The sequence below is a fragment of the Perognathus longimembris genome, chromosome 5 (genome assembly GCF_023159225.1).
Source record: "Perognathus longimembris pacificus isolate PPM17 chromosome 5, ASM2315922v1, whole genome shotgun sequence".
NCBI lineage: Eukaryota > Metazoa > Chordata > Mammalia > Rodentia > Heteromyidae > Perognathus > Perognathus longimembris.
The window spans coordinates 36,866,692-36,891,730 of NC_063165.1; the positions used below are offsets into that span (position 1 = coordinate 36,866,692).

General features: G+C 36.4%; 1 protein-coding gene and 1 pseudogene across 10 annotated transcripts in view; one reads left to right on the top strand and one right to left on the bottom strand.

Annotated features, from left to right (window-relative positions):
- Bbx (BBX high mobility group box domain containing) overlaps positions 1-25,039 on the top strand; it is a 224,176-nt gene that overhangs the window by 99,002 nt on the left and 100,135 nt on the right. The gene's annotated exons all lie outside the window — the stretch shown is intronic.
- On the bottom strand, positions 23,204-24,851 carry LOC125351656 (annotated as a pseudogene).

A 25,039-nucleotide genomic window follows, 5' to 3' on the forward strand; every position in this document is an offset into this window, starting at 1 on the left:
ACTAAGTTTCTCCTCCAGCTGGAGTGCTCCTTTTCAGGTAGTGTTTTAGAGTTCTAAGCATTATGAAAGGGACTTGGTTGTACATATTTCTTGAGCCAGCCAGATGTGGAAGAACTGGGTTCTAAATAGGTCTTACCTATTATTTATGTGGTGAGCACTGTTACAATAAATTGTGCTACCCTAATTATCATGAAGAATTGCCAAATAAAAGAGAAGGTAAAACCTACAAGTGTTTGGTATATATACACAATAATATACACCCTTCTAAGCACTCAGACAGTGTTCAGATGGATAGGAACACAAAATTCTATTCATGGCCCCTGCAGTTTTTCAATACCAGCTATGCTTTCAGCATTGTTGGAGCTGTCAAATCACCAAGGAACTATATTACAAAAGGATCAATAGATTGGCTAGACTTGGTAACTCAGAATCTCAGCTACTTGGGAAGTGGAGATAAGAAGGACTACTGTGTGAAGCCAGCACTGGGGGATGGGAAAGTGGGCTCAATGGCACAGCCTGTAATACAAGCTATTCAAGAGGCTCTAGCTAGGTATTGAATTGTGGTACAAGGCAAGTCTGGGTAAAGCAGGAGGCATCTGAAAAACTAAAGTAAAAAGGGTTAGGGAAACAGTTCAATTGTTAGAAACCCTGAATTCAAGCCCCAGTACTCCTTGAAAAAGGGCAAACTAAATTGAGAAACATTTAAAATCAACAGACACTGTTAGTCTCCCAATGCCAAATCTCTCTACAAACATGTTGTTGCACTGTTTGAGAGATGTAAGCATGCATGCCATCTTTCACTTGTGAACACTTAAATGAATGATAAAATTTCCAGGTTTGCTAGTTTAGTTGCTCCTGTTAAAATGACTATTATTTACTTTATTCATTTTGAGTTTCACTTTTGAGAGAAAATCATTTTGATAAGGCTATTTATTGTGATACACCTTGGCTATGGTAAAAGTAATAGCTATTTCTATGAGGTGGTTTTTTTTTTGCTTAATCATAAAATCATAGTTTTTTTTTGTGGTTATTTCCACTGTAGTAGGATATTTTCTACATTTGAGCTTACAGTGTGCTTCCAAAAATATTTTAGAACCTTTCCCCCCAATTCTTCTAAAAATTCTTATTTGCTTCTAGATAGTCAATTGCATATTATTTCCTGGAGATTAAAAGAATAGGCGGAAACTTAGTTTCTCATAGAAGACAGATTTAAAATACATCCCTTGTTTGTTTGAGCTGTAATGTGTAATCTTTTGGGGTTATAAGACTAAACCTAACTCAGTTCATCAGTAATAAATGTTCTGAGAAGGAAATGGATGCATGGTTTAAGTTTTAGAATACAAGACATGAGCGCAAAAGCCAAGCAAGAGCACAGGGCCGTGAGGTCAAATCCTAGTACTGGGGCACTTTCCTTTCCCTCCCCTCTCCCTGGGAAGTATTCTGAAGATGATTATAAATCCTGCTTTATGATCAATGAAGACCTCACAGAGGAGGAATATCCTCCATAGTCTCCAAGGCTTGGTCCCTAGTGATTGTGCTCTTCTGAAAGGTTCTAATAACTTTAGGACATGGGGCCTGACTGAAGGAAGTATTAATGGTCTGTCCTTGAAGCTGTATCTTGTCATGGCCTCTTATTTTGTCTCTGCTTCCTGGTGGCCATGCTCAATCTTTGGGTTAGCAATCCATGAGTGAATAAACCTTGGAAAAAGCAGTTCTTTCAGACTGATCAAGGCAGAAACCAAGATTATATGGTGTTACCAGTATTCTCCTTCAAGTGCCTAGTATCTTTTTAGCTGGAACACTATGTTGAGTTACTGTCTTCATAGAGTAAATCTATAATTATTTACAAATCTATTCTCTGGGAACACAGAACTCATCTTTTAGAAATTAACTTCTAACATTCTTTTCTTGGAATATACCACTTCATACTGTTGTTGCACATCAAAGCACATCCAGGTTCTAATATCATTTTCTCAAATATACTGAATTGACTTTCTTTAAAATGTCATCAGGTGTACTTCCTAGCTATTCCGCCCATAGGACATGTATTTATTATAATTGGCATAACAGAGGAATGAATAATGGGTTTTATCAGTTCTACCTCTTTTACACTACATGCAGTGATACTTTACATAAAGTCTGCTCTTTTAACAAAGATTATTCAGTAACTCTTCAGAGAACTTGGGCTATCTTCTGTACAGTTTCTAGGCTAGGAACTAGATTCATAATCACTTTGTTCCTATCTGCGGAGATTAGTAGTAAGGTATGCAAGACTTGACCGAGGTAGTAAGTGATTATAATAATGAAAACTGAGTCCTAATTTCATTTTATCTGCTAATGTCTCCCTAGGTATCTGTCTGTGTGTATGTATATTTATTTTTTTCTCCTAACCCTTACTGTGGCTATAAGTTTCTATATCTATAGGAACCTATTATTCTTTTAAAATATTTAAAACAGTCTATAAAACAAGAGCTGAAGGTCAGAACATTTAAATTGTGTGAGCTTCTTGGGTAATTAATTCATATCCAGTTCTTTTTTACTTTTAAAGACTGTATTCTGTATATAGCCCATGCACTTTATAATGTGTTTGGAATTTGAGCTGAACTACTTGTGATGGGACCATTCATTCACCCCAGTGTGGGAGTTCAATGCCTCGTTACTTCCTTCTCTTTTCTGCCAACTTGGAAAGCATGTAAATGACTTCTCATTTGCATAAATAAACACATTGCTGTTTGCTACTTTTAAGTTAGGCAGTCTTGTCTTTTTATATTTTATGTTGTTTTATGGTTTTAGTCCTTGTTACCATCCTAGTATGATATCCTAGCATGATAGTAGGTCCATTTTCTTTAAATAATGTTATGAAATTCATATACTTACCAAAGCTCTATCTGGCCATTAACATTTTACTATATTTATTTTTATTGCACATCTTTTAATATGTCTATCCTTCATCAATATAACTTGTTTTGATGCATTTGGAAGTAAGTGATAGGTATCGCCATACCTGTTCTTCATTAATTTAGCATGTATATTAATTGTCTAGAGTTCAGTGTTTATAGACAATTATTTAATGTAAAATCTGCATTTAGTAATGTAAAATCTGCATTCAAATTTTTTGTTTTATTTTTTTGCCAGTCCTGGGCCTTGGGCTCAGGGCCTGAGCACTGTCCTTGTCTTCTTTTTGCTCAAGGTTAGCACTCTGCCACTTGAGCCACAGCACCACTTCTGGCCGTTTTCTTTATATGTGGTGCTGGGGAATCGAACCCAGGGCTTCATTTATATGAGGCGAGCACTCTACCACTAGGCCATATTCCCAGCCCTGCATTCAAGTTTTGATGAATGCATTCTCCAGTGTATTCCAGGTACCTATAGCTTATAAAAACATTACTGTTGGTAAGTGCGTCTTTGTATTCCCATTTTTTTAATTGAGCGAGTTGAACCACAAGGAGGTGAAATAATCTGCCTAAAGTTACACTGCTAATAAATGGCATATCTGGAATTCAAACTTTGTCAATCTGGCTACTGTATTGTGCTCTGAACTCAGTCTTCATCCTGCCTGTACATTATCCTCACATGTTCAGATATTTACATTTGTGTATACAATGTAATGTTTATATTTAACATTACTTTATAGACACAGAAGGGCTTAGTAAGTTAGTGTCGTTGAATGCACTGGTTTCTCACAAGAGATTCACAGAAATAGAAACTAATAGGAACAGTTTACTATGAGCATTTCCCTCGGTCGGCGGTGTGGCCCAAGTGGCAAAGCATAACTGAATTCGGTCGGCGGTGTGGCCCAAGTGGCAAAGCATAACTGAATCTAACTAATTAATGTTTCTCTATATATTGAGTATACTTCCTAATGGAGTTCATGAAAATTTTGAAATATGATAGATGCAAGGGAGAAGAACTCAGAGCATACAATTCCTTAGAAAGGTAAAGTAAAAGTTCAACAAAATGAACACCAGGAAATGGTACCTGAAACTGGTGGCTTGGGGTCCTGGGGAGAGGGGCTGAGAACAAAGAGAAGAGAAAGAGAATACAGTCAGGAATTGAGTGTATATCCTACAAAGTTAAGAAAACTGAAGGAAGGGGCAAGAATGTTGAAAGGGGTGATCTTGATCAGATGCATTATATTCACAAAATAATTTGATAAATGGCAGCTCTTTTTGTATAGCTGCTTAAAGATAATTAAGAAAATACCATTTGAACAATTAAGGGCAAATTACATGCAGTGTAATTTTTATATTAAGCATTTTTGCTCTATTATATAGTTAGTGGAAATGTATTTACCCATGTGTAACAAGCATAGTGTTGATAGTTCAGAGTCCAAAATAATAGACCTATCCTGTTATAAAATTAATAGATTTTAACACAGAAATCAAATAGAATTCCTTGGCTCTTCATATTAAGTACATATAAATGTAAGAATTAAAATAGATTATATTTTATAAAACAAATGAAGGTGTTTGCCGTACTTAGTCAAACCATTCTACTGTAAAAAGAATTGTTAAGCTCTAGTCTCTTTTCTTCATTGAGTTAATACCACAACAAATTTCTTAAAAGTTTACCAAGATTTTTTAACCTTATGAATAAAAAAAACCTGCTATCATGTAGTTTGGAAAAAAAAAATCACAGGTTTAAAACTAAACTAAAAATAAAACAAAACAGCAAAACCTAGCCAGTCACTAGAGGGCAGAGCTGTACTGTACTTTTGGTCTTATTTGAAATTTTCTGGTTTAAAAAATTGTTGATCATTGTTGAAAATACATTGTTGAAAAATTTAATAGAATTTTATTTGTGTTCTTTTATTGTCCTACCTTATGGTGAGACCCAGTAAAGTGTTTTGCACTTGTATTGAAGGAACTTTTCTGGCAATTATATTGATTGCTTTTAAAAAAGGCATGTTTATTTAGAAGTGTTTAAGTATCCTGAAGATAAAATTCTAATGCTTACAAAGAGTGGCATGTTATTTTATTTTTACCCAGGACAGTGCCCTGAAATGGTATCACAATATGGATGTTAGGTGAGATGTTAAAGAGCAAGTAATTTTGAGACCAGTCCTTTACAATGTCCTTTACTAGGAATTCATTTAAAGGTAGAACATCTTTTTTATTTTTCTGGACAGCTGAAGTATGTTGCATCAGTAAGACCATGAAATTACAAAGCAAATGTCTTATATCTAACTTCTCTTTCAAAGTTAAAATTCTGTTTGGTGATTAATCACTTAATTATATTTCTCTTCTTCTCTTTTCTTTTTCTTTTTTTTTCTTTCTTTTTTTTTTTTTTTCTCCAGTCCTGGGGCTTGGACTCAGAGCCTGAGCACTGTCTTTGGCTTCCTTTTGCTCAAGGCTCACACTCTACCACTTGAGCCACAGCACCACTTTCAGCTTTTTCTGTTTATATGGTGTTAAGGAATCAAACCCAGGGCTTCATTTAGGCTAGGCAAGCACTCTACTGCTAACACACCTTTCCAGTCCCATGTAATTAAATATTTCTGTTCTAAATTTGTCATTCTGATATACTTTCATTCTGCTTTATTTTTTCTAACATTTAAAAATTATTATAATAAATAACCTAAGTAGTTCATTTGCCCATAAGGTAAAACAAACTAAACTCTATCCTGAGTTATGTAGTTTGAATTTGATTTTCTAGAAAGTTGAGGTTTATGTAATATCTATTTCTAATAGGATAGATATTAGGAAAAGAACTGGAGTCAGAAGATTTGTTGCCCCAATTATCATTTATTTGACCTGGTGTTAACTCTCGGACTTCCATTTTCTGAATGGGGGGGGGGGGATTCTTACATTTGTTGCTTGGTTTCTTCAAGAACTGATTCTGTATGTGTGTATCCAAAAATGAAACCTGAGAAGGATTAATTTCAATGGCTAGAAATATAAATTCAGAAAAGTCTTGGCAAAACTAAGAGATGGTTGATTATAAGTATAGTAAGATGAAGATCCATATTGTGTGACCAAATAATACCATAATTATGGCCTCAAAACCCAAACCCAAGTTGAGATTGACAGGCTCTTCTCTGTCTCTGACTTCCTCTGACTCCTTTATCTCTGTAACTAACTCCCAACTCTTGAACTTCCTTCATTCGTATGTCTGTCCTGTGGTTATTCCATGTGTCCTCTCTCTTTGTCTCTCCTGACTGTCTCTCGTCTCTTTCTGTGTTTTCTTGTCCCAGGCACCCTCAGGAGGACCCCAAGCCTCTAGATGTACCTGGTATCATCTCCAGCATGTTGTAGATGTGGAGGATTCACTGGGATATTGAGAAATACCAGAGGCGAATTGTTCTACTGTAGTAAGTCAATCAGCATTTATAAAGTGACTCCTTTCAGAGTACACCTGGTGGTACCTGGGGAAGAAGAAGGTAGGGCACTGTGCAGAAGAAATGAACTTGTAAATTCTTCTCCCTTCTTCGTGCAGGCTAGATAGACATGCAAATGAAACAAAAATGAAGAAGCTTGACATTATACAAATGAGCTATGTTGTTTGTATGATAAGAGGCTTAGGTTGGAGTACAGAAGGATAGGGAGTGTTAATTGGGTTTCCTCTGTGAGTTTAAAAATTAGGTTGTGTAGAACACCTGGAAGATAGATGAGGAAAGATGGTGGAAGTGAGTAATTTTTGTGCAGCTCTGGCAAGCTTGTTCATTTGACTGAGGGAGTTCCAGTTGGGAGTACAGTCAACTGGGAATGCTAAGTTTCAGCCTAGTAATAGCTAAAAAGAAATACAAAACCAAGTTGCAACTTTGAATACTCATAATTGGTATTTTATGCATTCCAGAGTTTAAGGATAAATTACAATTAAGAAGTAGGACGTACAATGACAAAATATAAACAAATAGAATCCCCCCTGCCCCCCAGACACCCCCTGGATCCTAGGACTTGAATTCAGGGCCTAGGCACTATCTCTGAGACTCTTTGTGCTCAAGGCTAGTTCTCTACCATTTGAGGCACAGCACCACCTCAGTCCTTTATTGGAGATAAGAGTCTCATGGACTTTCCTGCCTTGGCTGGCTTCGAACCTGGTTCTCATATCTCAGCCTCCTGAGTAGGATTATAAGCATGAGCCACCCGTGCCTGGTTAACAAACAGAATGTTTTAAATGCTAAGATGGATTAAAATAAAACCGTAATATAAAAAATCTGCTTTCTTTTTATGATAACAGTGCCACCTAGACACACCATGATACCAGACTTTGCTATGGGTTGAATTCCACTGCTGCTAGCCATGTAATATTGAACAATTGCTTAATACATAATTTGTTTTATCATATATGTTGCAGCAGAAAATACTTGCTTCAAAGAGTTGTCTAAATTAGAAGAGATAATTTATAAACTTCTGAATATGTGCTAAGTACTTGTTACTTGAGGATGCTTTGTATACCGTTGAAATAATATGTTAGTACCAAGTGGTTTCTGACACCTTAAAAAAAAAGAAGCCACAGTGGTACTGATAAAATGTTATATATACAATGACTCTACATCACATGTAAATAAAGTATAAAAATGTCATAAACATGAATAACCGAGCACCTGCCCTCAGTACAGGAAATAGAACCATTAACAATATCTGTGTGATTTACTGTATGCCCAGGCCAAATAATATCACCTGTCTTTAACCCCTACTCATGAATGCTGAGCTTATTATTACCTTTTTTTTAAACAAAATAGTTTTTCACATTTATTTCCACCACTAAATTTTGCTTGTGTTTAATTTTATGTAAATAATTATATATATTTTCTTTTGTGGCATCTATTTTTTCTGCTCAATACCATATTTGTTAGACATCTCTCATGACTAAGCTTTTATTTTGTACTTGAAATTCATTTATGATTGTAGTTGACTTTAGTGTGTACATTAGTTACATGAAAATAGTTGTTTACTTTTTCCAGTAGCTACTTTGGCTGCGTGTGTGTGTGGTGTGTAATAAAGTTATGGAAGAAAACTTCTTGAATCCCACATTGGCCTTCTTTTTTTTTAAATTAAATTTTCTTGTCAAGGTGATGTACAGAGGGGTTACAGTTACATAATAAGGTAGTGAGTACATTTCTTGTCATATTTATTACACCCTCCCTCATTTTTTTCCTTCCCTTGTTCAGAAAAGCATATATACAATGTCCAGTGTACCAAAATCATATACGGGTGACCACAGGGAGTACACCAAAGGATATTCACCTAGTACATTAAACATAACAACAACAATAAAATCCCTGTTTCCATCTCTTGGAGTTCATTTTGCTTAACCTCATCTTATATAATCATATGTACATAGCTGTTGACCTATTGTGATCCGCTGACCTTTTTATGTTTATTTAGTAATTGTTTGGTTTTAGAGACATACTACCCTTGTTTGTTTGTTTTGCCAGTCCTGGGGGTTTTGGGACTTGGGCCAGAGACTGTCCCTGGCTTCTTTTTGCTCAAGGCTAGCACTCTAGCTCCTAAGCCACAGTGCCACTTCTGACTTTTTCTTTTTCTTTTCTTTTTTTTTTTTTTTTTTTTTTTTTGGCCAGTCCTGGGGCTTGGACTCAGGGCCTGAGCACTGTCCCTGGCTTCTTCCCGCTCAAGGCTAGCACTCTGCCACTTGAGCCACAGCGCCACTTCTGGCCATTTTCTGTATATGTGGTGCTGGGGAATTGAACCCAGGGCTTCATGTATGCGAGGTAAGCACTCTACCACAGGCCATATTTACAGCCCCACATTGGCCCTCTTTATATACATGTTATTCCTGTAGGACATATGTTTAAGAATAGGAGTAGGGCACAGGGATGCCCTAACTTCAAACTCGTAAGTGTTTTAATAGAATTTGTTATAGTTTATACTCTCATTAACAATGTCAGTGTTATTTCTTTCTCTTGTTCTTTGAAGTTGCTAGGTTTCTGTTCAAAATATTTAGATGTCATTATGAATAGTCTTTTGAATATTACTGTATCTGAGAAGTTTAAAAAGAATCGATTTCCTCATTATGTAGTAGCTACTTGTATTTCTCTGATTTTCCTGTAGTCACACCTTTTCCTAAACCTAGTTAAGGCTAGATCTCTTGAAATAGCTAGGTTTGTTTGCTTGCTAAGTATTTTCTCCAGAAAACCATTTCACAATAATATAATAATTTCTTATGATAGATGAAAATGTCAGCCATTCCTCACTTCTAAAGGCAGTTCATGCAGAGAAATATACACCTTTAACTGATATTTTTCCCTTAATTTGAGTTAAGATAGGAAGAGAGTAACCCACAGGGACTGTTTGCAAGCTGTAGTGATGTCATAACTCCTGTTTCTTTCTGCTTTACAAAAGGTCTGAAAGTGTGAATAAGTGACATAAATTGTATTTGCCACTCTTCCTTCCCCCTTTTCTGTCCTTCAGCCACTTTTGGTTGTCTTACCTAGTAAGATTTTGAGTATCTTGATTATACTTATGTATTTCATTTCAATTTTAACATCAGAAGTTCCTTGTCATTTCATTGTGTGGGTATTGGTTTTATTTGACTGATCTCAGTATTTACCCATTGTCAAAGCTTATTTGTGTGCATCTGTTTTCTTAGGTTTTTCCAGAGAACACTCTCAGGATTTAGCCTATTGCCTGCTTACTGTTTCATTGCTGTTTACTTAATAAAGATAAAAAACAGATTAATAAGTACTGAAGTGTGTTTCTCAGCTCAGCAACAATAATTTTCATAAAGGCATCGGACAAAAGTCATGAGTATTGGAAATATTTCTGCTAGTGTGAGGCTTTTTTAAACCATAAGCAAATCAGACCTTATTGAGAAAATAAGACTAGGAGATCTGGAATCACTAAGATCCTTTTTGATGTCAACATTTTGTATTCTGTCTTGTGATTGAAATGAAAAATAGTTTTTGTTTGCCTGTATACCATCTCTAGAACCCAAGACTTGGTACCTTATTAGGCTTTAGGCCCATGTTGGTTTTACGGTGACCTGCCAGTTATTGTCTCTCATAGCTATAATGAGTAAGGCTTATGTTGAACTTCCCTTTCTCTTATTATTAGGGCTGACTGGTGCTAGAGAAAGAAGACATTTATGTTTCTTTGAGAAATTACAATGAATGCCTTTAGCTTCCAAACTCAGACATTGTTTAGTGTAAAGCTTGAGTTCTCTGCCCTCTTGCTTCTCCTTTTCTTTCCCCAACCCTACTTCTGTGGCCAGGACAACTCGTCCTATCCTTTGTTATTTGCTGTACAACTTAGCTTCATGTCCTTTTGACACTCCACTTACTGTCTGTAGGTGTTGGCTTTTTCCTGTTCATTTTTTTCCCTCAGAGTCAGTGAATATCTTTACCTGAGAGAAAGTTGTTCATTCCTTTCTGCTTGGCTTTTTCTGGATTACCTCAGATTCAATGGTGAGTGAGGGTCTAAATTCCTTTCCTTACTAACTTCCTCCAATTGATGTTAAAGGGACTTCAATTCTAACATAAGCTGAAATAGTACTCCAGCCACTTTCTATGAGTTATTTGGCTGTTCTCCTTCTCACATGACATAGTTCCTAAAAGAACTGCAGTCACCTTTGAATCCTCAACAAAAGCAAAACTTGCCAGAGGTTAGATAGCAAAGGGTAAGGGATGCAACTCCATTTTAACTCCTATTAGTCATAAATACTGACCCATTACTCCTTAGGGCTAGGCCTGAGAGCTATGTAGAGATCTGTGTATTGACCAAGTCAAGTTGATTCCTCCTGACTTTAGAGACCCAAATAATACTTCATCATGATGTTATGGATCAGTTTTGTGAACATTGCATGTACATCTGAAAGATTTTAGGCTTAAGCTAGGAAGACAGGAAAAATTTTTTATCTAACCGATTGAGAAAGAAGAAAACTTTTGAGGGATTTTTTTTTCTCTTATGCCAGTACGGGGGCTTGAACTTGGTTCATGTGTTCTGTCCCTTAGCTTTTGTGCTCAAGGCTAGTGCTCTACCATTAGAACCACAGCTCTACGTCTGGCTTTTTGGTAGTTAATTGGAGATGAGTTTCATGCACTTCCTTGCCTGGGCTGGCTATGAACCAATATCATATCTCAGATCTTAGTCTCTTGAGTAGCTGAGATACAAGCATGACCTACTAGTGGCTGGCATGAAAGATTTATTTTTATAATATGCTTAATTTGAATTCAAGTTTGGAATTTAAAAATCATCTCATAATCTTTTAAAATATTGAATTACTTATTGAAATCCTTGTTATTAACCTTATACCTCTAGCGTCCGTAAACTCAAAACACAAGAGATCCACTGAACTATGTAGTAATGAGCGTAAGAAGCCAGATAGTCTGTGTCACTGCTTACTTAACCAAACTCCAAGAAAACATTATGCTAAATGTTGTTTTCTAAAGAAGCAGTTAGGGGCTGGGAATATGGCCTAGTGGCAAGAGTGCTTGCCTTGTATACTTGAAGCCCTGGGTTCGATTCCCCAGCACCACATATATGGAAAACGGCCAGAAGGGGCGCTGTGGCTCAGGTGGCAGAGTGCTAACCTTGAGCGGGAAGAAGCCAGGGACAGTGCTCAGGCCCTGAGTCCAAGGCCCAGGACTGGCTAAAAAAAAAAAAAAAAAGATGCCGTTAGTACTGTCTTATCTCAAGAACAGATTCCTTTTTTTCCCTTTGAAAATGCAAGGAGTAAAACATCCTTTTATGCTTGTAAGGGAAAAAATAGGAGAAATTGCATGCAATGAAATGTTACTGTTAGAATATTTACTCTAATTATTTTTAGATTGTATCTTCAGTTAATGTAAAAAGCTTGATCTATTAAGTAATCACATTAACATGTTAAGGATTTCAAATCAATGATGTTTCTTTAGTAGTATTAATTCACTTAGCATTTTCATAAATTAGGTTTGTAAGTACTTTGAACCTATAGCAGTCATTTAGTGTCTCATAAAAGACAGCTATGTAGTCTCTGATTTCAGTTGCAACAAGTATCAAAAATAAACAAAAGTTAATAAGCTGGACTTTCCTTAAATACACTAGAAAACTCATAAACATGTTAACATAAAATTTTCTCAGGTAGCTAGCTGCAAATATGTTATAACAAATCCTGTATTGAATGAATATACTTAGAAACATTAAATGCTAAACTAAGAATGAATTTTTAACTACATATTTAATGTATACCCTTACATCTGTTATAAAGCCAAATTGATAATGAATATAAAAGTAACTTCTTGGTATTTATGTAATACCCAAGTAATAATATCCAAGTAAAATTTATTAAAGACCATTTTGTTACTAGCTTCTAACACATTCATTCAAAGCTAGCTACTACTGGATTAAGTTGTTATCTTGTCAGAGATTTTATATATGGGAAACCAAAGTGGTAAAATATTCTACAGGATGTGTGATGTTAAGAAAATATAAATGAACAATAAAGCTGTTTTACTGAAGTGAATTTCCTAATGTATTACCATTTATTATTCTAAAAAAACGAAATCCTACTAACTGAAAATAAATTGCTTAGTTTTTTGTTTTTTTTTTTTGGCCAGTCCTGGGCCTTGGACTCAGGGCCTGAGCACTGTCCCTGGCTTCTTCCCGCTCAAGGCTAGCACTCTGCCTCTTGAGCCACAGCACCGCTTCTGGCCGTTTTCTGTACATGTGGTGCTGGGGAATCGAACCTAGGGCCTCGTGTATCCGAGGCAGCACTCTTGCCACTAGGCTATATCCCCAGCCAGTTTTTTGTTTTTTTTGAAAAACAGTAAAACAGCAGATGCACTAAAAGGGCTAATGGTTTTAAGGGCTTGGTATCCTTTAGGCAGCTAACCTAAATCTCAGTATTTAGGATCAACAGGAAAGATTTCCTTCTGGGTATGTATCAAATTGTTTCTTCCCACTAAGTCCTACTCTAAAGTCTATGTTACTTTTATCCTTAGCTAGTTAACACTTAACTTTCATTTTCTGTGCTAGCCAAGCACTGTGTCTCATTTAATTGATGGTGGCACCATTGTTCTTAGGTTAAAGTCTATTTTGAGTTTAGAGGAAGCTTTTGTGTTTTCTATCCATGTTCAATTATTTGCTCTTATTTAATGCTTACATAGCACTTACAAATGCATCTTATACATTTGTGGTAACTAGGTGAAAGTGATCCTATTTCTGTGAGCCTTGAGCTAACCAGTAAACATATTGTTTACATTTTCATCCCTTGGCAACCTGCCAACTGTTTAGAACCATCTGGTTCCAGGGAAATGAGTGCTACAAAACTCTCAGGCTGAGAACTAGATTTCAGAGGTGGGGTAGACATGGTCACTTGTTTACTGAAGATCGTCTACCTACCTGATTTTTGTGTTTAAAGCTCAGTGAGACAGCCTTTTTTCTGCCATTATTGGAGCTTAATCAAGGATTGATACTAGTATGTCTCTTTTTTCTTTCAAGTTTTAAAAATATGCTAAAGGTTTTGGTTGATTTGTTTGAAATGACACACTTTTAGATGGCTTCCAAGACTCTTTCCATCAAAGGTTCTGTTTTATTCTTTGTATTTAAGGTTGGTGCAATAATGAGACTTATTCATCTTCCATTATGATTTTATGGGTACTTCTAATAAGTAACTGCTTTTCTCTGTAACTTTTCCTGCATTCAGAGATTGTAGCTGTAGGAAGAATGATCTATAGATAAGTTTAACTTTGGTGGGACTAACTAATGAGTGTTCATTGTAGTTAAGGGGCTACTAATAATGGTGATGTGGATGTGTCTGGGCGGAAGTTTAACAGGAGATTGAGAGTTTCACATTTAACATTTGAGACAGTGATAGATAAGAGCAGTACATGGCTCATGCTATAGGGAATTAAGAAGTTCAGAAGAAGGAAAGGATAGGTAGGAAGGGCATGGCATGGCGAGGCAAGAAAAGGATGTGCAGTAAAGGCAAAGGAAAGTTTGGCCAAAGGTTTGAGTGTGGGTGATGGAATGAGAAGACACAAAAAGATTTAAAATCAAAACAATTGAAATCATAATAGTACACTAAATGGCCATTGGAGAGTGAATATATTCAGTGACTTGAAAGGTTCAGGAATAATTGTAAGTAAAGTTGATAGGGATTAGTTTAGAATGGAGATTATCACTTAGGAGTGGTAACGTGCTACCAAAGGTTTTGGAAAAGCAAGAAAATATGCATCTTGAATACAGTGTGTTTATGTGTGCAGCTGTGTGTGCGCATGCATGCACGTGTGCGCAGACACCCACATCTGTGGTGGTACTGAGTCTTGAACTCAGAACCTCACTTTTTCACTTGGCTTTTTTTGGTCAAGGCTGATGCTCTACCACTTGAGCCACATCTTTACTTCTAGCATGAGTGAAACACTCTGAATTCTTTTATTACCTGTTTAAATTTTTACTGTTGGTAGTTGCCCACCCTAATTTGAAGGCTTCTGTTCATTCACCTACTCCAGTTTCTAGGGGTCAAGTACAAGGCTTTCTCATCCTCTTCTGTGACTTATGAAGTATGAAAATGAAGAACAGATAAACTTCTTATTTCTTGTCATGTTTTTTAGGAATTATTAAATGAATCCAGATTAGTATTGTATTGGCAATACTCAGATCTCAGCCTCCTGAGTAGCTAGGATTACAGGAGTGACCCACTTGTGCCCAGCTCATGATTATTCCTATACACACACGTGTGTGTATATACATATACATATATATTCAGCACACTTGAATTAGAATCAGATGTTGTGCGTTAGACTTAACTGATTAGATTTAGCGGTTCTCCAATCACAGCATTTGAGGAAATATTCCTTATGACAAAATATCTAAAATATGGATATTTATTGTAGTTTCTGTCTCCTTGAAACATAGTAAGAGATTACATTTTCTATGAAATAGTAGTTTCAGTAATCAGTAATTGTCTCCACTCATCATCATCCAATTGTCAGGGAATATTTTCCCAAATTGCTAAAGCTGCAGAGATAGATAGATAGATAGATAGATAGATAGATTAGATTAGATAGATAGATGTCTTTTCCTAAATGGAAAAACACCTATGGTAAAAATTTTATCTATAAAAATTTTTACAAAAAATTAAAAAGATTTCATTAAAAATTTGTAACAGTGCAGTAGTTAAAACACTTTTTTGTAATTTTACATCGTTTTTAAAAAATACTATACATTCTACTGTCCTCAGCATATAGGTATATATATATATGTATATATATTTTTTCTTTTTATTATTTTGTGAACTTTTACCCATTTTATGAAAGGAGGCACTTTACAGATTCTTTTTGAAAATTGGTACTTTAGGATTTTGAGACCATTTTGAAGTAAAGTAAGAGTAGTTTGAGGTTTGAGGATCAAGGTTTGAAGCCACCGTAGGCAGGAAAGTCTGTGAAATTCACAAATTCTCAGGGACAGCGCCCAGACCCTAGTGCAAACCTTAGTATTGGCACACACTAAAAAGTTGTTTGAGCAAAAAACATGTGATGCTTCCACAGTTACAGTTGATGTGATAACATATAAGAGCCCCAATTGACTAATAGGCAGATAGTAATTAATTACAATGTGGCTATGCTAGGCAAAGCGATGACTTGCATGCCAGGCTGAATGGAGCAAGACAGTATGGAATTTCATCATGCTACTCAGAGGGGCTTGCAATGCAAAATTTGCGCATTATTTTTGGAACATTTCGTTTAGTATGTTCAGAATCTAGTTGACCAAGAGAACTGAAACTGGATAGGGAAAGATTACTGTATAATAAATGAAATTAATGTTTCAAGTTTTCGGGAATATAAATTGTGTAATAAATTGGAATTCTTAATAAGTGGTTTTGATTAATATTTTTATACATTGAAATTTAGCTAGAAACTTCTAATATTTGTATTGCCAATATAAAAATGCTTAGTGTGCTTGACTGAATTAACGAGATGTAGTAAAGCTTATTTTTTAATTGGGCAAAGATCTTAATGTCACCACCTGAATAATTAATTAGTTTTTAATTCAAAACACAAATAGGTTTTCGAAGAGGTTGGAGATTTAAATAAGCTGGTCTTGATGCTCAGTACATGACAATATCTCCCCCTTTTATTTCTCCCTGTACAGTGTTACAGTAATTATTTCCATAAAGCATTTATTTCCATTTATTTATTAAAGCATTTATTTCCAAAAGCGGTTTTCCAAAAATGTGGTTCACTGAGGAAGATCTGTCAGTTTCAGGATGCTGTTCTGTTGGATGAATTTTATTTTTATTTATTTATTTATTTTATTTATTTTTTTTTTTTGGCCAGTCCTGGGCCTTGGACTCAGGGCCTGAGCACTGTCCCTGGCTTCCCGCTCAAGGCTAGCACTCTGCCACTTGAGCCACAGCGCCGCTTCTGGCCGTTTTCTGTATATGTGGTGCTGGGGAATCGAACCTAGGGCCTCGTATATCCGAGGCAGGCACTCTTGCCACTAGGCTATATCCCCAGCCCCTTTATTTTTATTTTTGAGGAAAATCTTAATTTTTATTTCTTTGTACACATGTATTTCCTTAATCAAAAATAGTTTTAGGTTCATAAATAAGAAATAGCTATCTGAAATATCTTTATTTTTTTGCCAGTCCTGGGGCTTTGAACTCAGTGCCTGAGAACTGTTCCTGGCTTCTTTTTGTTCAAGGCTAACACTATAGCACTTGAGCCACAGTGCCACTTCTGGCTTTTTCTATATATGTGGTGCTGAGGAATCGAACCCAGGGCTTCAAGTATACAAGGCAAGCACTCTACCACTAGGCCATATTCCCAGCCTGAGCTATGTTTCTTGATTTGGCTGAGTGTCTTGTGGTTGCCTAACAAAGTTATTTGATTTTGGGTATGTAAAGAAATCAAAATAAGCTTTCAGGTCAGATTTGGCCTCTAAGTGCTCCGGTCTATAATGTGAAGAATTGTAGTAGGTTCTTAGGTTAAAACTTCTAGACACTTGGATAGTTTAACATTTTTAATTTTTTTTTCTTGGTGTGTGTGTGATTGTGTGGCACCAGAGCTTTAACCCAGGGTTCCCACTTGATCTGATCTGCTTGTTAACTCAGCTGGAGTTCTCACGCTTGAGCTACATCTCTACCCAGGTTTTTTTTCTTGCCCTGGTTAGTAATCTTCCAGATGTCAGCCTCTTGAGTAGCTGAAAAATTTTGATCCTCAAAGGAAAACACTGAATCTTCACCTTAAGATCAACTTGTGAAAGGATACATCTCAATAATTCACAAGACGAGGAAAAGCGGTAATTTTATGTGTGTGTTACTTGGTAAAAAGCAATGAATACTTTAGTTCACCGAAGAAAATCAATTCAAAGAATGAATTAGACAGGGCCAGAAGCATATTGAAAATGATGTCCCAAAAGACTTTTAGGAGTTATAAAAATGAGTGCAGTAGTGTAAAACTATTCACACATGTCACTTGATCTATTTAGGGCAAACCAATTGTCTCTTTGACAGACAAATACTGTAAATGTTTAGGTAGCTAAAGAGCATTAAGTTCTCAACATAACTTAATAGCCACAATGGAATAGTGCCTTAAAGTAATACATATCATGCTTAACAAATTCTAATTTTAAGGTTCTATTTCCTGATATGCTTTTCTTCTTGAAATGTTAACTACAAAAAGACTGATGCAGTTTGGGAAAGTCTTAAATACCAAATCCTGATTAGTGATAAAAATTACTAGTAAAAATTGGAAAATAAAAAATACTGCCTTTCATTTAATCATTTTCAGATGAAACATCTTATGGGTGCACTTTTGAATTAGGAATTAGAGCAGATGCTTTAAATTCACTTGTGTAAACCTTATGTATCTCTTTATCTTAGTTCCCTATGTGTATTTTACATGTTCATATACAACCATTAGCACAGATTATAGAACTTTTCTTTTTTTTCACTTTTTATTTATTTTTTATTGTCAAACTGATATAAAGAGAGGTTACAGTTTCATACGTTAGGCATTGGATACATTTCTTGTACTGTTTGTTACCTCTTCCCTCATTCCCCCTCCTCTTCCTTTCCCTCTCCCCCCACGAGTTGTTCAGTTGGTTTACACCAGTTTTGCAAGTATTGCTTTTGTAGTCGTTTGTCTTTTTATCCTGTGTCTCTCGATTTTGGTATTCCCTTTCACTTTCCTAGTTCTAATACCAGTATACACAGTTTCCAATGTACTCAGATAAGATACAGTGATAGTGCAGGTACAACCACAGGAAGGGGATACAAGAGGATCATCAACAATAGAAGCTACGGTTTCACATGGCATGTTGAAAGTAATTACAACAGTGATATAACAGTTGTTTCCATAACATGGAGTTCATTTCACTTAGCATCACCTTATGTGTTCATAAGGGCATAGCTATTGGGCTCTTGTGATCCTCTGAGAACTTTTCTTATCTTCAGTTCATAACATGAAAAGTATTAGGAAGATTTGACGTATTAATATTAAAAGATTCTATCTGCTTCATAGACATAGGATACAAAGTGGTGCTTTAAACTGCAGAGATCTAGGATAACACATTTTCAGGCTTAAGTTGAATATAAGTATTTCATAGAGAGAACCTAGTGTAAAAGCTCATGGTAGTCTTTTAGAAGCATCGTTTAATGTGTGTATTTTGAAACTGTGGTGCTGTACAATTACTGGTTCCTCAAGAAAAGAAATAGGGTATGAGTTATTTGGAAGTTAAAGGTAGAAGTGGTGTAAGAAAGAGTCTGGAATAGTAGACTCAATAGTACTTATAGTATAATTGTTATTGTATCCATTGTAGTACAATGTGTTAATCTAATCAAAGTTTTTCAAAAGACATCTAAAGAGGACAAGAAAGACATGCAATAGAGAAGGAAAAATCCAAATAGAAATGATAGAAGAAATTGCAGAATAGCAAAATACTATTGTGGGGTTTAACAGCGAGATTAGTTTGATTACAGCAAAGCATTTTTCTTAGGGCATAACAGTAAGTTTTTCTATTCTGTTTATAAAAGTTCACCTGATTCTGAGAAAATAGTCATTTGAGTTCTATTTTAAATAGTTTTAGTTTTGTATTTTAAAAACTCTATTTTTTTTGTTTTATTGTATTTTTGTTTTAGTACCCACCAATTTACTCTACTCTTGGGCGGGGTGGGGGTGGGGAAGCCTGCAGGAATCATAGTATTTTTTTCTATTTAACTATGGTGGTTTTTTTTCTTTTTTCTTTTACAAAATTCAGAGCATAGGTTGTTGGAGATGAAAGAATGCTAAATTTCTTAGTGAAAGTTTGTCTCCTGTAATCAGTTTCTTGGCAAACTTCAAACTTAGAAATTACTATTGAACAACACTTGGCTCCTATTAATTAGTATAGCATATCACATGTAGAAGAAGCCTCTTGGAAATAGGACGTTGGAAATAATGTCTAATGTCTAAATCCTGCCTCAGCCTTCTGAATGCTAAGATTATAGGTGTGAGCTTCTATACCTCACCAATGTGTAGTTTGTTTTCATGTGAAGTACTGATTTAACAGTTTATATAAAAGAGCAGCTGCCTCCAGTGACAGTCTTCAAGTATTTCATTTGTGAGTAGGCAGAAACTTCTTTACAAGTAGCTATGACCACAAAATATAAAGTTAAGTTATTCTCTTTTAGGTTAAGGAACAAACTACTTTGATATGATGTGATTCAAGTGATTAATAACACCCATGGTGTTATATTTTTCAAAGGAAAAATAAGGCTTGTAAGTAGATAAATCATTTTTAATTCTTTAAAAGTGTCAGAGGGTTACGGAATTGAGGAATTCACATAAAAAATGTCTTTGAAAATCCTCTACTACTTATAGTAGTAATACAGACTTTGCTTGATAATTATAGCTTATTCTTTTAGTAAGTGCTACTAACACTTTTGATCTGGAAAGATGTATCTGAATATTCATTGTACACATATGCAGTTCATAAGTCATGTCTCACTACTCTAAGTTTTTCACAGCTTACTCAAAGTATATAACAGACAAATTAAAAGATCTCTGATATTGAAATTTTAAGCTTTTATGTCATGCTGAAAATTTTGATGGGAAACTTTCGCTTTAGTAATGACTTCAGTGCTGCTGGACATTCAGCTGGATGACTGATTCCAGTGTATCACTGCCAAGTACAGGGAGACATTGAGGAGTGAGATGCGTAGAATTGCTTTGACTCATTCCTTTCCTCTGGCAGCAGCTACAAGCTGGTGGCAGCAGTACAAAATCTGTGTACTTGCATACCTCAAAGCTGCTTTTCTTAGGCTCCCACAGCAGTTTGTACAGAGGAGTAGCCAAAGTAAGATGTCTACAGAGACCTTTTCAAAAGCAATTCACATATAACCTACAAAGGGCCTTTTTAGATGGAGCCCTGTCACTGTTCTCATCAGACTTCTGTTAAAAGCCTTTGCTGAAGAAGTGGTGTTGGGAATGGGCCTGATAAGCTTTTTCCTGAGCTGAAATCTCTGTTTTCAAGAAATCACAGCCTTAGAGATGATTTAGAGGTAGAGAGGCCATCTCTAGGGTTAAATGGACCAAGTGAGCTTTAGAGGTAGGTGATTTAACTAATGTTTTCTTCTGCCTTAGGAGTCAGTATTTGTATCCAAGTTTCCAGACTTCACTTTCACTTATGTATTTACTTTGTCAGAATATTGCTCTGTGAGTAACAGAACATAAATTGCAAAATAACAACAAATAGACATTTTAACTGTAACCAAAAAGTTAAAGTGTAAGCACCAACTGCCTCGAACCTTGTAAAAAGTCCCAGGTAAAACTGTAAGCTCATGGAGACTGGAATTGGTTCAGAGCTGGAAGAAAACTTCAGTGGAAATGGAACTTCACTTCCATTTGGAGAAGAATAAAAAGACATTTTGATATGTACAAAGAGTTCTAACTTTTGATCAGGAGATCTAGGTCTTAACTTTGCCAATGGTTGATTTGGTGAACTGCAATAAAGCTTTGACTCTTGGGCCATATTATTTTCATGTATACATCGGAGGACAAGATGATAGCCAAGAGCTAGATTTGTAGTATCTATCAATTCTACAAAGTAAAGAATTTCATGCTTAGAATAGCTCTTTTGACAGAAGTTATTTTGCAGATTCGGTGTGACACCAGGAACAGTAATAGCAAATACAATATTTTCCTTAGGAAATCAGTTAAGATATGCTTCTGACATCTCTTTTTCAAAGTAAAAACTTTTCATCAAATGAGTAGTGTCTTCCAAGTAAATTAATAATTTTTGTTTTACAATATGGAAGCATAAAAATAATTAGAAAATTATAAACTTAAAAAATGTATCAAGTTTGTTTTCAAGAGTAGTAAAACCTTCCCTAAACAATCAACAATAAGTCTATAGGATAATTTAGGTAGGTATCTATTTTATTTTTAAATCTAAATGTAATCTTCTGTGTGAATTGTTACAACCTAACAGTCTTAGCCCTCTCAACCCTCTGTTTACCCTGATTATGTGTTTATACTGTTTTCATTTATTTCATTTTAATTAGCCCTGACTTGTTACCATATCTGACTGCAAAAGAAGGGCTTTGCAACTGTGCAGGAACAGGGCTATGACATCACTTTCGAGGCTTTTCAGAAAACTCTACTAATTTCCTACTACAGATATAGCTCATTTATAACAACTGGATTTGTATTCTGATAGCCTGAAGTAACAGAACTTACCTCCCTGAAATAATAATGCTAATCTTCTGTTGTTATCAGCTAAATTGAGTGAGAACATGCTTGTTAAATTGGTTCTCTTTTCAGGTGGGCATGGGCCTTTTGTATAGATCCTGAACCTCTTAGGAGATAATTGGACTGCTTTGGAAACATGTGCTGTAGCATATATTCAACTTCAAACTTAAAATCAATATTTATTAACAATCAGAGGGATGTGTGTGTGTGCACTTTAAATGTTTGTTTTTTCCCCCATCAGCTCAGATCAATAATTGGGGAGGAAATGATGTTAGGCATAGATAGTATTTTTGTTGTTGTTTTTAAGATTATTTTTTATTAAGATTTAAGTGTGAGTGAATAGAGAAATTACAAAATGTCCACTAGATGGCACCTTACATTTGTTTAGACTCACACTGAAGAATTCTTGAGGATGTAATTGAAAGAGAATTGTTTTCTTTCTCTGATGCTTGATTGCTCGTAAGTATCTAGACTTGTGTTAACTTTAGAATAACATTAAAATGCAAAGAATCATTTTTTTCTGTATTGCCCATTCACTATGGAGAACATTTCCATGACATAATCTGACATGCTGGATGTTCTCCAACACAGCCCGACACTGTAATAACCTGTATTGTGACATGGAGAATCTTGCTCTTCTTTTCATCTTTTCTTTTTTGCATTGCATGTTTTTAATTCCATGGACAGTTTAAATAAAGGGAGGAAGCACCTTCCAGAAACCTATACTAGCAGGAAAGATTCCATGGCATTTACATAGTAAATTTCCCTAACTTTATAAAAGATTCATTTTGTTGTGTGAGTCCTTGAACTCGGGGTCTGAGTGCTACCCTTGAGCTTTTCTGCTCAAGATTAGCACTCTACCACTTAAGTGACAGCTCCACTTCTGGCTTTTTGCTGGTAAACTGGAGATATGAGTCTCATAGACTTTCCTGCTCAGATTGACTTCAAACTGTGGTTCTCAGATCCAAGCCTCCTGAGTAACTAGGATTCCAGGGGTAAACCACCAATTCCAATGTGAACAAAAGATTCCTAATCCTTCCTTGAACTGTACATGGGGGAATAGAAGCCCCCTCAGTAAGTGTTTCTCTTCTTGAAGAAGCAAACTAAAAGACCTAAAATCAGAGGCAAGCCTCAGATGTTGAGAGGAAGAGAAGTGATGAACGGCCATTCATAAATTCCATGTCTACTTAAGGGAACAGGTCAAATGATGATGGTATAAGCATTGCATGATAAACTACCACCTTTAAGTCAAGTTCATTTCAAAAGTTGTCATTCTGAATTATAGTAGTATCTTTGAATACCCTGGACTGCTAGGTGTGCACACATACTAGGAGTCAATACTTCAGAGGAATTCTCTAGGATTATACGCCCTCTCCTTTGGCTTTTTTTTTTTTTTTTGGCCAGTCCTGGGCCTTGGACTCAGGGCCTGAGCACTGTCCCTGGCTTCTTCCCGCTCAAGGCTAGCACTCTGCCACTTGAGCCACAGCGCCGCTTCTGGCCATTTTCTGTATATGTGGTGCTGGGGAATCGAACCTAGGGCCTCGTGTATCCGAGGCAGGCACTCTTGCCACTAGGCTATATCCCCAGCCCTCTCCTTTGGCTTTTTGAATGAAGTATAGACCTCAAGGCCATGTAATAATCAAGGACAAAGACAACAGAACTGGGACCAGTCCTTACACACTAATCTGCTGGGGAGAGAGTTCATTGGCAAAAGTGTCCTCCCAAGAATGATTTACACCAAGCAGAAAGGACATGTCAGTGAAGGGGGAAGGGGAATGCTCCTATCTACGGTCACTGTCAGCATCCAGCAGGCAAGAAGATGGCTTTAGGCATTGGCCGGAAGAAAGTAGATTTGAGATACCCAATTCTAGAATGAAGTCATCTTCTATAGGTTCTTCCTTCACAGAGACAATGAATTCAGGGTGATCTTTCTCTAAGGGACTGAGAGGTGTTTTCTCAGTTTTCTCTACCACGTTTGTTTGGTTGTCTGTGTCCAAGGCTATCTCTAGGACTAGAGGCTTGGTATATACATTGTCAAAATGAATGAGTTCATTAATATCTTCCAGTGTGGCTGTTGACGTCCCCACTGACAGAGATATGGAGGCTGATAAGGAACTAGGTCCTTCTTGGTAGACCTCGAGGAGGTCCTCAAGACTTGTGGACTCTGGGGAAGGGAATTTGAAGAACATGACTGGGTCCAACTTGTCCAAGATTCCAAAAAGTATATCAGACTCGGTGTCTGAAGAGTCAACGCTGTCAGAGTCCTCAAGGAAATAATTCTGGGGTGGTGACAACTGGGCCTGCACCTGCTGTGGACTCAGCACACCTGGTCTCTGGCCTCACTCCATTCCCCATGGCCTCTGCCTTCATCTCCTCTTCAGCAACCAGGGCATCCGTTCCCCATGTGCAGTCTTAGCTCCTGGTTCTCCATGACAGAGCCATGAGTTTTCTCTCATAAAAGTTGATTTTCTGGCAAAAGTTTTTGGTTCTCTTCTTCCAAATCTACCACTTGCTGTCCTTGTGATCTTGGGCAGTCTGCATTGCTACTCTGTTTTTCAGGTTCATCCTCAGTGACTTCCCCTCAGGGCTCAGGTGTGAGAGGCACCCTGCTTGCCATAGCGTCCACGCCATAGTGCCCAGCCACTTTGGCGCACCTTGCTTTTTTTTATCCTTTAAAAGTCTTGTAATATTAAAAGAATACAGGAAGCATGAAAAAAATGGGTGGAATAGCCATAAAGCAGAAAATATTTGTGTTACTTAATACCTATCTGGTTGGACTGGTTCAGCCTGCGAGGGCTTGGGACCAGTTGACTGAAATTTTACTGGGGGAAAGTCTGGTAGTAGTTATCAACGTAGTAAGAAAGTGTGGTCTGAGTCCCAAGGAGCAGGGAACTTTGGCACGAACAAGTATATAGCAGAAACACAATTGAAGATTTCACATGCTTCCTGTCGAGCCCATAATAATTGCTTGTGGGCAGAAGTGGGCAGACACGAGAGCTCTGTTTTTGGATAGTGGAGAAATCAACTCAAACTTTTCTCATTGGCCACATGGTTCTTAAGGTCTGGAAAAGCTATTCACAGAGCAGGGGTGAAGGTGGTCATTGTTTTAACCGGAGCTACTTCTGAGATGGATTTATTTATTTTCTTCCAATCATAGTTCTCCCCAAGGGAAAAAAAATCACCAAATCCTAACAACATTTCAAAACTCCCAAGATTTCTAAAAAGAGGCCAAGGAGTACAAGTGGTAAAGTGGTTTGCAAGTAAAATTAAAGCAATTGAGTACCAGCAAGAGAGCCAAATTATGAGGGCACTGAGATGTCTGTACCTGACAGTATAATTATATGTGTTGGAAGAAGGAGCCGAAAAAGGGCAGGTTTTCAGCCAAAAACCATTGATACCACTATTTGTGTAATACTTAGAGACCATTTA